This window comes from Polyodon spathula, chromosome 17, assembly GCF_017654505.1.
Source record: "Polyodon spathula isolate WHYD16114869_AA chromosome 17, ASM1765450v1, whole genome shotgun sequence".
NCBI lineage: Eukaryota > Metazoa > Chordata > Actinopteri > Acipenseriformes > Polyodontidae > Polyodon > Polyodon spathula.
The window spans coordinates 11110777-11123837 of NC_054550.1; positions in this window are offsets into that span (position 1 = coordinate 11110777).

The following is a 13061-nucleotide window of genomic DNA, read 5'->3' on the forward strand; positions in this document are numbered from 1 at the left end:
ACCTGTTGCACTGATAGTTGTATATTACTTCATTATATGTACAGCACAAAGATATTCATGCCAAAAATGTTTACGTTCTTTTTTTTATACTTGAAAAAATGCATAATAAAAGGCTTGCAAATTTTTATAGCTTTATAGTACTGGAATATAGTCATATTTACTATCCAACCTTACCTCTCATTATTTTGACTGACTCATATGTTAAATATGTACAGCAGATTAAGGCTAAATTTTACTCGTGAAGAGAATAAGGTTTTGTGAAAGAAATTGTGTAATATAGTTCTGTACAAAAACTGTATTTTCCACTTTAATTGCACTAAAGATGCATGCTAGCTCTTGTTTGCTCATCACCCTAGTGTGACTTTGATTCATTCACCTATTGAACGTGTAGCAACCTGGGAAATGTCAGTGACACTGACAGGTTTGGATACCACATGCTTGCCCTCAGGATACAAACTCATCTGTGCACCCCATACATGCGGCAACATCCACGTCTGACAGAGATCACCTCTAATTATCGCTGCTCTGTAAAATCAGATACAGCCTGAATGCATATGACAAGGACGATTTCAGTACTGTCTTCCTGACATTCAATGCACTTTCAACCTTCCCTACCTCTTACAAACGCACTGCATTATCAGAGTTTCTTTGTTTCTTGCAATATACAGAATTGCTGTAGATAGTGCTGGTGCTTACTAATTTAAAGACAGTTTTGATCTAGCCTACAGTTAACATGTCTAGAGCAGGCAACTAGAATTGAACAGCAACCCCTGAACTGGAGTGGGACCATTTTGATAGGAAGTGGAGTGGAGTGGGTAAAGTACCTGAGCGGAGAATGAGCACAAAAAAGCCTCTGGCATCGCTCCCACTTCAAAAGATGTTTAGCAAAGGAAAAATATTTGACACTGTACATATAAGATATGATCCATAAATGATGCAGCTTTTGAGATTCTCAGACAATATTGTGTAATCTATGAAATTGCCTTGTATAATTAAAGTTAACAAAATAATCAATAATCCAATTTGCACAGTAAGAGTTTTATTACAACAGCGAAAGCCATTGTGTGCTTGTATACTGTATGAACCATATTAATTGCAAATTTCACAAAGGTTACACAATTTTAAAAAATCTTTAATCACATGGTTTGTGCAAAAGGGTTAGTGTATGTTAGGATCCCAAGCCGAAATACGACCGCGTCGGCTTGGGGTTAAATAACTTTTTTAGATAGCTGAAATCATGTTTTGTTCAGCTTGGAGTTGTCTTGCGAATTATAGAAGATTCACTTTATCCAAAGCATTTTAAAAATTATATTGAATTATTCTCCAGGGAAATAAATATTTTAAAACAAAATATAAAAAAATCAAAACAAAAAAAAAACTTTAAAAAACCTGTTATTGCTGTAATAAATAATTGCAAACATTTTATTCGTAAGTGTGAACATGTCGATTATAGTTATCAAATGTATTTTTTGACAGAAATGAATGCTGTAACAGTCAGTTTTGGTCAGATTCTGCGCTGAATGATCTCTTTGAAAGCACCCAATAGTATTCACTGGAACCGGATCCCTGATATTTGTATCCAGTTTGTCGGTACCAAAGCAAGAACCAGGTACCTGATTTCAAAGGAACCGGTTCACACATCTTTACATTTTGGAAGTGATTTACACTAGCAGTGAAGTGGATCTGGCTGCAGAATTAGAAGCACCGGAGCGGAGTGGACTTGGGAAATAAAATCCTTGGAGCGAGCAGTTTCAAAAAGGAAGACAGTGAGGAGCGACGTTTACGAGCGCTCCACTCTGCTCATGTGCTCTATCCTGAACTCATAGGCCCAGATATTCGACTCAATGTGCAAACCCCTTGACAAATTTGTGCCTTGTAAAAATTTGTGCTTTTGCACAAAAATTGATATTTCCAACATGGAAACAGTTATATGAAGTTGGAAAATATATATATTTTTTTCTCAATTTGCAAATGTGTTTGTGCCTGGCAAAACCACCTGCGCATTCATTATCAATATAGCAGAAATTCACAAGAGCTATACATGAATGTGCAGAACCAGAATACTACACGACAATGGACTGTTAACAATACCCTGCCAAGCAGCTGTCACAGGTGTACAGTACATAGCAATATTCCTCAGACGAATCTACACTCAAATGTAACCTGCACATGGAATGCAGAATCAAAGCTCAACACACATCGGTAGCGTTGGCATCTCTGAAGTTACCCACCCCTACAAATATAAGTGTCAACATGAAGGAGATGGACAAAATATATCTGTAGCATCAAACTCCACTCTTTATTTTACAAAAACGCGCCTGTCAGTCGGTGTTTTGAGTGGCTCCGAACCGTGTTCCTTACACTATACATAAACACATTTACAGGTTATGGACTGTAAAACAAACCCTCAATGCTGAAAACACTACTCTATTTGTAAGCCCCAAAGACAGGAATCTCAGCATGGAGCCAGCCAAGAACGCTGCCTGTGGATGCAGTCTGCACATGTGTATCCCTTACTCATATTCCTGCTGAAAGCCCCTTCCAACTGCCCCCCACTCACCACGCCCCCTGCTCCTACCACACCTGTATGGCATAGTCAGTAGCATAGAATGTAGGTCATGGGTGTAGCACGATAGTAGGAAGCCCTGCTCAAATGTATTTGTTTATTTCCAGAACAGGGTTTCCCCCTCCGCCTCGTGTTATTTTGGATTTGTTTGTTTTATGATTTATTGTATTGTATTTATTTGTTTATATATATATATATATATATATATATATATATATATATATATATATATATATATATTATATATGAACCGTTGTGTGTTTTGTTTATTGTTTTATATTTGTATATATGACGGCGAGCCCCATCCACATTAAAAACTCGTGCAGAAGGAGGCCATCTCCCGAATTAGCTAAGTGATTAATTTGTTGCTAATAGGGAGATGATCACCTGCATAAATACCTAAAGCTCTCCGCACTCCGGGTGGGTGTTTGGAAGTGGAGAACGGGAGAGAGGAGAGAGGAGAGAGGAGAGAGAGAGAGAGAGAGAGAGGAGAGGAGAGAGGAGAGGAGAGGAGAGGAGAGGAGAGAGAGAGGAGAGGAGACGATCGCCCAGGCTGACCTATATTTGTATTTTGTGTTCGTTAATTATTTTATTTTATTATTTTGCTCTGTGTGCAGTGTTTATTTATTTTTTAATATATTTAATTTATTTTTGTATTTAAAATAAAAACAGCGCGCGCTGTCCCTTTGGACTGCAGATACCTTTGTTGTTTTTCCTTCTTCTGGTCTGACGTGACCACAACGCCATTTCCTGCCACAGTGGGTGTCAAAGTATGCTTCTGATATCAATGAGAAATAAATAACAATACTTTAAAAATGCAAATAGAGAATGCAAATACAGGGATATTTTACGAATTGAGTCCTTGGGCACTGTGGCCCTTTGCCAGCATTGTTGAGGTTAGGGCACTTAGCTAAACAGGTGTAATGAAATCATTCTGCGCAATTCAAATAATTTTGTGTTTAAGCATATGAAATTTGAGTACAAGCATACATTTGTATCTAATATTTATCATTATCACAGGCATTACCATGGCTAATAAGCTACATATTTAAAGGGCCATCACAGATTCTACAGAATTCAAACAGATATCTATTAACAGATGATAGTGTCTGTGGTAAATGGAGGCACTGTCTCCTGACACCACGGTCGGATTGGTGTGTAAAATCTGGTTCGATCGTAAACTTAATCTGGCACGACTTGGACGCGAGGGTGTTCAACAGCTAATAAAAAGATCTTTTGAGATCCAAAAGGATGAAAACCTACTAGAATATGTGTGCCTCACCATAGCAAATTGGTGAGTGGATATAGGTGAATGCAGTGCAGAGCTGGTATAAATCACACAGATGTTACATTCAAGTGCAAGGGTGTCTATTGAAAATGAATTAACAATGTCCAGAGCCTTATGGCAAATACCTGTAAATAATAAATAATGTAGGTGATACAGCGGCGTGTATCACTTCGCTTTGTAAATCCTTCGAATTTGACCTAAAACTAAAAAGTCCAGTCTTTCTTTCACCTACACAAAACATAAACACAGTTCCTACAGTGAGTGAATTAAGAGCTTGTGCTGAAAAGACTGTTCTCTGTGCTCTTATTATGTCACCAGAACCTCCATGCAAATATTGTAACTCACTGCAGGCCATTATTCTATAGACAATCCTGCCTACAGGAGTTCTGCCATCTTATTATGAGTGGGGTCAATAATATTTAAATTAGTCATGTGCGAACGTGGCTTTACATAACATCAAGGCATATTACTCAGTGGAATGTCAATGCTAAGAAAGAATTTGTGCGAAAACGTCTTCTCTTGTATGCATTCGTTAATTTTGTTTCTTCTACGCCCCAGTTCACCAGCCACCACTGGAGGTTGGTTCACTGAAGTGAGATGAAAGACTCCCACGATTTAACCTGAAATAAATAGGCATGATATATAGACCCTAATACTGATGTGATACAGACTGCTGAAATATTATATTATTTTGTACCAGACTGAAATTGTCACATTAAAATAAGACAAACTGTTAAATTGTTTTTTTAACTATGTATTCTGAAAAATAGTAGGGGAGACCAGGCTAGTTGAGACAAGGGGTAACTTGAGACACCACCTATAACTTCCTGTCACACGCTGCCATGCTCCCTTGATAACAGTTGCAGGAGCACAGCCACATGATTAACCCATCCCCTGTGTGGAAGCTTTCAAGGTATGTCATTTCAAGCTGTCAAAGTTGTATTGTTTTTCACATCCTTTCACACCCTAAAGTAATTTTTGAGGAATTAGATATTTTGACACGTAGCCAGAGAAATAAAGCACGTGCTGAACTGCTGTGTTTCTGTACAGTGCCATTTGTTTATAAAAAAAAAAAAAAAAAAAAAAGGTAACACCTGTTTTTGCCTTCAAAGGGGTTTTGTTTGCCCTAAAAAATAACTAAAATTGTGAGGGAGGGGTATCCGGGGCAAGCTGAGACATTGTCAGCGGGGTAATCTTGTTTTTGTTAGTATTTTACTTGTCTTTCATAAAATTAATGAATTTTTACCACACCTGAAAAATTATTACTATGATATTTAAACAGTATTTAGTACATTTTAATGGCTGGCATCAGCTGGCTTCATTATTATTTTTTTCTTCTTAAATGTATTTTGATTGCACACTAATATAATTTGCAGCATTGTACATTAATAAATATGTTTTTAATGGAATCATGTTGCCCATTTCATATTTATTCTATACTGTCTCAACTTACCCCACACTGTGTCTCAGCATGCCCCGTGCTTGGGGTAAGTTAAGACACTTTTTAAATGTATTTTTAACAGATTTGTTTAACTTTGACTGCCAATCCACACTGTTTGTAAAACAAGCACAAACCAAAGTTATGTATGGTGCAAAGTTTCAGCCTGCTGTAGACCTCATTTATCCTATATGCAATGTTTTCCAAAAATTGTCTCAACTTGCTTATATGCATACATGCCAACATTTGGAAACTGTTCAGTGGGACACACCACTTGCACGGTCGTATTTTTTCATAATTTAATAAATAAATAACTTTATTTTAAAAAATTAATTTTTTCGGATTTCAGTTGCACTTGACTAATTGGTCAAGTTTCATAATATTACCGTGTTTTCAAATAACCGATCGGTGGCTACCGATTAATAAATAACATTGTGTAGTTATCGGTTACCCCAAAATAGTTTTATTTGACTTTTTAAACTTCGGCCCTATTATATAATAGACCCCCCCCCCCCCCCCCCCCCCCCCCCCCCAAAAACAACACGACATGACCATCATGACAGTAAAAATAGACATAATGAAGCGTTCTTGCCTTTGTATAAATTAGTGATCAGCAGGTGTGCCAGTCGCATGAATAGCACAGCGTGTGGTTTTCACTAACTACTATGCAGAACAAATTATTGTTTTTTTTCTATGGGTAAATATCTGGACTTTCTTCCTATATATCGGGATACTGGACATTTGCTACGAAATTGGGACTGTTGGCATATATATATATCTCTCTTAGGGTTTGAGGAAGCAGCTCAGTCGCTATCTCAACCCTGTCCTGGAGTAGCTGTGCTTGAGTTCAGGAGCGTCTCTTCAGTTCTAGGTATCTGTCAGAATGGATCTGCCTTCATACAAGTATGAGCCACAGCCATACAGCTGCTGCTTACTAATATAAAGACACTTTTAATCTAGCCTAAGTAACAGAGTCTATGGAAGGCAAGTGGAACAGAAGAGCAGCTCCTGTTTTATATTTAAAATGTGGAGCAATTGCAGTAACTTAGGCTAAGTGCAAACATCATAACAATGTGAGGGCATAAAAAACCTAAGAAAATGGGATTTGAAGTGACAGTATTTGAGTCATTGCAATAGCAACCACACAGAATCACTCCAAACACCATGCAAGGTAAGGGCCAAAAAAATAAATAAATAAATGCATTAAAAAATAATAATAATTTAAAGCTACTTCAATTTAACCATCTTCTTAAAGCACAGTCAATACTGAGGCCACCAAACTGTTGTGCAGAACCAATAGAAGGAGTTTGCAAAGCACACTCCTAGACACAGCAGTATTTTAACATTTTGGCACAAACTTCATTACTACACCATTGAACGTCAGCTATTGTTTCATCAGGCCTGTGCTGTCAGCCAGCTTTACCTTGCAGACGGGGCATGTTTCTTTACCTAGTCCTCTGTTTGAACATCACCTACAATTCACTCTAGTGTGGGCTGGGAGAGTGAGTGGCCCTTTAAACTCAAGGTAGGTGCACAGCAGTTTTTATTTGAGGGCTGTGTTTACCAAGCAAGATGTAAACATATACATGGCAGGTATATTTGGTTTTAAGGCTGAATAGCCACACTTAAAGCAAATGTAAAAATGACTTAGTTGGTTCAACCACATAAGTAGTCACACATGTTCATTACCCAATGATTAATACATTGTGGGTTCACTGTAATTGAATACAAACTATACCTATTGGAAGCTCCACCATGTCCTCATTGCTGGATTGGTGCAAATATAAACAGCAGGGCTATTTTGAATCTATTCACTTTTTAAATATAATAAACTAGCCATCAAAGGCATTGTGACGTTACTTGAAAATGCTGGTTGTATTTACTGTGCATTTTTAATGGCATTGCAACTATAGATTTACTTTAACGATTGACAGTGACTAACTGTAAACGTAATATTTAGCCACTAGATGGCAGACTGTGCACATGTTTTTGTTGCAAAGGAAGCAAAGGCATTTACACAGGTGCTTCAACATTATGCACTTGTATTTGAGAAGGCAGTTTACCACATTGTGTTTAAACTTCTGCTCACTATAGTTGTGACCATGTTGGCTGTCAAATTTGTATACATTATCAGTACAGTACACAAGCTTTGAACTTCCATTATGTCCCAGAATGAAAGAACAGACTTCTGCCACTACCAGCAATAGAATGTGGTGTATGGATGTGTGCTGTATCCCAAGGAAGCAAATAATAATAATAATAATAATAATACATACAATAGCGTACCAATTTCATTTATTCAGCATCATTCATGCACAAGCATCCCAGGGAGCTTAGACTTCAAAAATACTGATTGAAAAAAATGGTGGGCTGTTTTTATTATGATAAGAAATCACTGGAAACTCTTATAATCTGATAATAATGGGCTTATAAAGAAATAATCTTCTTAATATGTAGCGCGAAACATATTAACAAAAACATTGCTAATGTAATAAACTTCAGCACTCAGAAACATTAAGTACACACCCATTTTTCTACCAAATATGTGTGTACTTGAAGTAGCTCCTTGTAGTTATGTTTATTTTTATCCATATTGTTATATTTAACATTGCTTTGAAAAATGACAATAAACTACATTTCTCTAAAACAGTTGAAAATAAGATGTCTCAAAAATACAACCTTGCTTTCCAAGCTTTTATAATGCAATTTAAACATTCTGTTACATTACCAACTATATATATACAGTGCCTTGCAAAAGTATTCAGACCCCTGACCAATTCTCTCATATTACTGAATTACAAATGGTACATTGAAATTTCATTCTGTTCAATATTTTATTTTAAAACACTTAAACTCAAAATAAATTATTGTAAGGTGACATTGGTTTTATGTTGTGAAATATTTTTAAGAAAAATAAAAAACTGAAATATCTTGCTTGCATAAGTATTCAGCCCCCACACATTACTATTTGGTAGAGCCACCTTTTGCTGCAATAACAGCTTTAAGACTTTTGGGGTAAGTATGTACCAGCTTTGCACACAGTGTTGGAGTGATTTTGGCCCATTCTTCTTGGCAGATTTGCTCCAGGTTGTTCATGTTGGTTGGACGACGCTTGTGGACCGCAATTTTCAAATAGTGCTACAGATTCTCAATGGGACTGAGATCAGAACTTTGACTGGGCCACTGTAGGACATTCACCTTTTTGTTCTTGAGCCACTCCAATGTTGCTTTGGCCTTGTGCTCGGGATCATTGTCCTGCTGAAAGGTAAATTTCCTCCCAAGCTTCAGTTTTTTAGCGGACTGAAGCAGATTCTCTTGCAGTATTTTCCTGTATTTTGCTCCATCCATTCTTCCTTCAATTGTAACAAGATGCCCAGTCCCTGCTGATGAGAAGCATCCCCACAGCATGATGCTGCCACCACCATACTTCACTGTAGGGATGGTGTGTCTTGAGGCATGGGCAGTGTTAGGTTTGCACCACACATAGCGCTTTGAGTTTTGGCCAAAAAGCTCTATCTTGGTTTCATCTGACCACAAAACCTTTTCCCACATCGCAGCTGGGTCACTCTCATGCTTTCTGGCAAACTCCAGACGCGCTTTCAGATGGTACTTTTTGAGTAACGGCTTCTTTCTTGCCACCCTCCCATACAGGCCAGTGTTATGCAGAGCTCTTGATATGGTTGACTGGTGCACCATTACTCCACCCCCAGCCACTGAACTCTGTAGCTCCTTCAAAGTGATTGTTGGCCTCTCTGTGGCTTCTCTCACAAGTCTCCTTCTTGTTTGAGCATTGAGTTTTGAGGGACGGCCTTTACTTGGCAGTGCCTGGGTGGTGTGATACAGCTTCCACTTCCTGATTATTGATCCAACTGTGCTCACTGAGATATCCAAACACTTGGATATTATTTTGTACCCTTTCCCTAATCTATGCATTTGTATTACTTTATCTCTAACTTCTGTAGAATGCTCTTTGGTCTTCATTTTCCTTCAGATTCATAGCCTTACCAATGATCCTTCAACAGTGGGGTTTTTATCCAGAAAATGTGACAGCAACTTTAATGGTTCACAGGTGGAGGCCAATGGTAAGGTAATTGTGTCCTTGTTAGGGCAATTTCTTTCATCGGTGCAAACTGGGAGCTTCCACAGCACAGGGGTTGAATACTTATGCAAGCAAGATATTTCAGTTTTTTATTTTTCTTAAAAATATTTCCCAACATAAAACCAATGTCACCTTACAATAATTGATTCTGAGTTTCAGTGTCTAAAAATAAAATATCAAACAACAAAATTTCAGTGTACCATTTGTAATTCAGTAATATCAGATAATTGGTCAGGGGTCTGAATGCTTTTGCAAGCCACTATATATATATATATATATATATATATATATATATTATATAATATATATATATATATATATATATATATATATGTGTGTGTGTGTGTGTGTTTTTTTTTAATTTAAAAAAACAAGTTGGAATTGGGCTAAGGACCTTGATAGATCAGTATGATCCATGAGTCTATTCATTTGATCTAAACATGTTAGATCCCATTTTTAATATTTAAAGAATAGATACATTTTGAAAACATTTTTAGTATACCTTTTTTTACTGTCCCGTTCCCTTTTTACAATGTTTGCCATATAAATATGATCAGTGCCTTTATACAAGTACAAGCCAGTGTCACCTTGTGATTTACCACTTTGGTTCAAGTTACATTTGATTCTTCTTTACCCTAGGTGGTGCCTGGGTAACTGGATGCGAACCAGTGACACTGCACACCAGATGAGCATCTTAACCACTATGCAAAAGAGCCAGGCTCATCTGCATTCGTAGTTATAGAGCTTTTAAACTGATCTCATCTCACTGACAGGGGACAGAATTCATAACAGCAGTGCATGCTTCAGATGAGAGGTAAAACCCAAGTCTTATTGTAAGTAACACTGCAGCAGCAGTTGTGATGCATAGTTCACCCCCAAGTCTGCTAAATGACTAAATAATGATAATCACACAATGCTGCCTGTTGCACTATTCCCCCATTAACCTTGCGATCGGCTGCAGCCAATCTATACCACCAAGTCACGGCGGCAATGTAATTACGGAGGCTGGGTGCACAATTGTGGCCATTTATTATGATTCATAATAATTTTTCAGTACAATAAATAATCAAGACTAAATAAATTGTCAGTAGTATCTTGAGAATCAGTTATTGTCATAATATCCACTGCAAAAGTACTCATACTAACTTTATGGATAGCTAAAAGTTTGGTCCAAAAACTGATGTATAGGAACAGGGTCTGTAAAAGACAAATCCAACTTTATGCATCTCTATTCAGATGACATTTGTCTCCATATTTTGCTCTTGATTGCTACTAATACAGTCAGCGATAACATCTTCACAACTGACCTACTCACAGCATTTCAGCTGTGGCTGTCACATGTGAATGAGGCTTTCAGGACTGTAGTATTACAATGCAAGATATTCATTAAGACAAAATCAAATCTCTTCACTGCCATTTTGTAATTCATGATCCTTTATCAAGATGAGCTTCTGAACCTGACATCTGGCAGCAGAAACTAATGACAGTGAATAGAATTAAGCTGTGATTGTCAGGATACCACTAGTTAGATAACACTGAGTATACTGTATGGCCATTGTGTCTATTCTGGCCAGGGATATAAAAACACTCTCGAGTCTTCAAGAATCATTCCTGTCACACGTCAAACTTGGAGTGCTAACCAATGCTGTAAAATCCACATTTTTACTGGTTCCCCTTGTATTATGTTGGAATATATCGGTTCATCACTTTTTTTTCTATCCAAATATTTCAAATACAATGCTATAGAAAACCCTGTTACATTTGTTCTTGTTAGCATGGTCTGCAGGTAGACCACTGGCAGGAGTTTGAACTACATGAATTAGGTACAGGGAGCAACCTGTCATCTTTTGGGGTCTATTGAATTGATTTAAATGCTGACGGATCTTAATACCACTATTAAAATCATTCAAAGAAGGGGGCTTTGTGAAAACCGAAATCACTAGCAGTGTGTGCTTCTTTAGTTTGCTTTCCTCTTTGAAAGGTAGTGCAATGATTTCGTTTTCCACTTACATGTTTATAACCAAGGCTTAAAACACATCTTACCTGCTTTACGATTCTCAAACATTTCTCAAATAAATCAAAGAGACAGAGATACACTTTCCCTGTGGGATCCCATAAAGAATCTAGTTTTCTTACTGTACAACGTTATATATCTTTTTTAAGTGGCTGCTAGTCAACCTATTCCACTATGTTTCCTTCAGCTATTCGACTGGTCAAGTTAGTATTCGTTCTAACTCTAGTAGACATTGTAAGAGAGAACTGCAAGTTGAAAATTGTACCCAGGGGTTTAATTTAACATTTTAACAAAATCTTCCCAAATTGAATATCAACTGGATTAAAACAGTACGTATATTTATTTGAAAATAAATATTAGGTATATTATATTAACAAAAAACTTTAAACATAGTGTCAAGTTTCTGATTGTTAAAACACGGCATACACCTTGCACAAAGCACTGCGTACACCATGTGGCTAGCATGCTAATTCACACACTGGGTTGTGTGTGTTTCTGCGCGTCCAGTGAGCTGGTGATAAGAAAGCTATTTAAAATGTAAACTAGGACTTTTAGGGTGAGCTTTGGGGGAGGTCAGCATTGTGAGTTTTTAGTGAACTTTACAATGGTAAACCATGGTGGATCTTATCGATAACATGCAGGCTTTGGGGATCACTCTACACCTTTCAATAGACTTGCTGAACTTGCCAGCATCTGTCCAGCCCACTATACACTGTTATTACGCCAGAAGAATAACACCCAACTTTATTTTTATAACTGAAATAAATTTAAAGTCCTAAAAAGTCTGTATGTTACTGACAGTTAAACTAGTTTAACAAGCTGTGGATGCCAGAACATTCATGCAGAACTGCAGCCAAATAAACAACAAGCCTCTGAAATGAATCTTCCTGGAGTATCTGCTTATGTAACCAGAACAGAGTATGGAAATTAAAGTATGCTTTCTGTCTGCTAAATCTGAATGAATGCAAAATAGATTTCAAAATGAGCTCTGCTAAATAATAATAATAATAATAATAAAACCAGTAGCATTTTAAACAAAAACAATTTCTACCCTAGGGGAACAGTGTTTGTTTGGGGTAAACAGGCTTAGCCTGTCTCCATTTAAACAGCAACTATATTCTGTTTAAGTAGGACCCAAAAGTTTTGAATTGTTTTCCTGATGTGAAAAATAAACACATGCAGCAGGGTTTTGGATTCATGATACACAAATAAGGGGTGGATTAATCACATTATATACAATATATTTTCTACCATGCTATCTGATGTTGTTGCTAATTATTAAAATAGTGTTATCAGTTTATCATTATTTTTCTTCTTAAATATATAGTCTGAATCATACTGACAAAAGGTTTTGGGTGTAGAAAAAAATCACTAGATTTTAAAATTTGACAGCAAGGAACTTGATGGAGCAATAACTGTCTCTCAATCAATCTATTTGCTGCCATTGTCCTGCAACTGTTTACCCAGCAAGGGCACCATCTGCTGAGTGTCAAGCCATCAAACCCGACAAGCTCTGCTGGGGCAGTCCTGGCAAGGCTTCACCAAGGGGACGAGAACCAGGGCTGCCACTGTTCTTGAAGGCTTCATGAACATCTTGCTGTATAATTTCCTGGCACCTGTCAGGCTCATGCCTTGACATGGCTATGTGTGGAATTT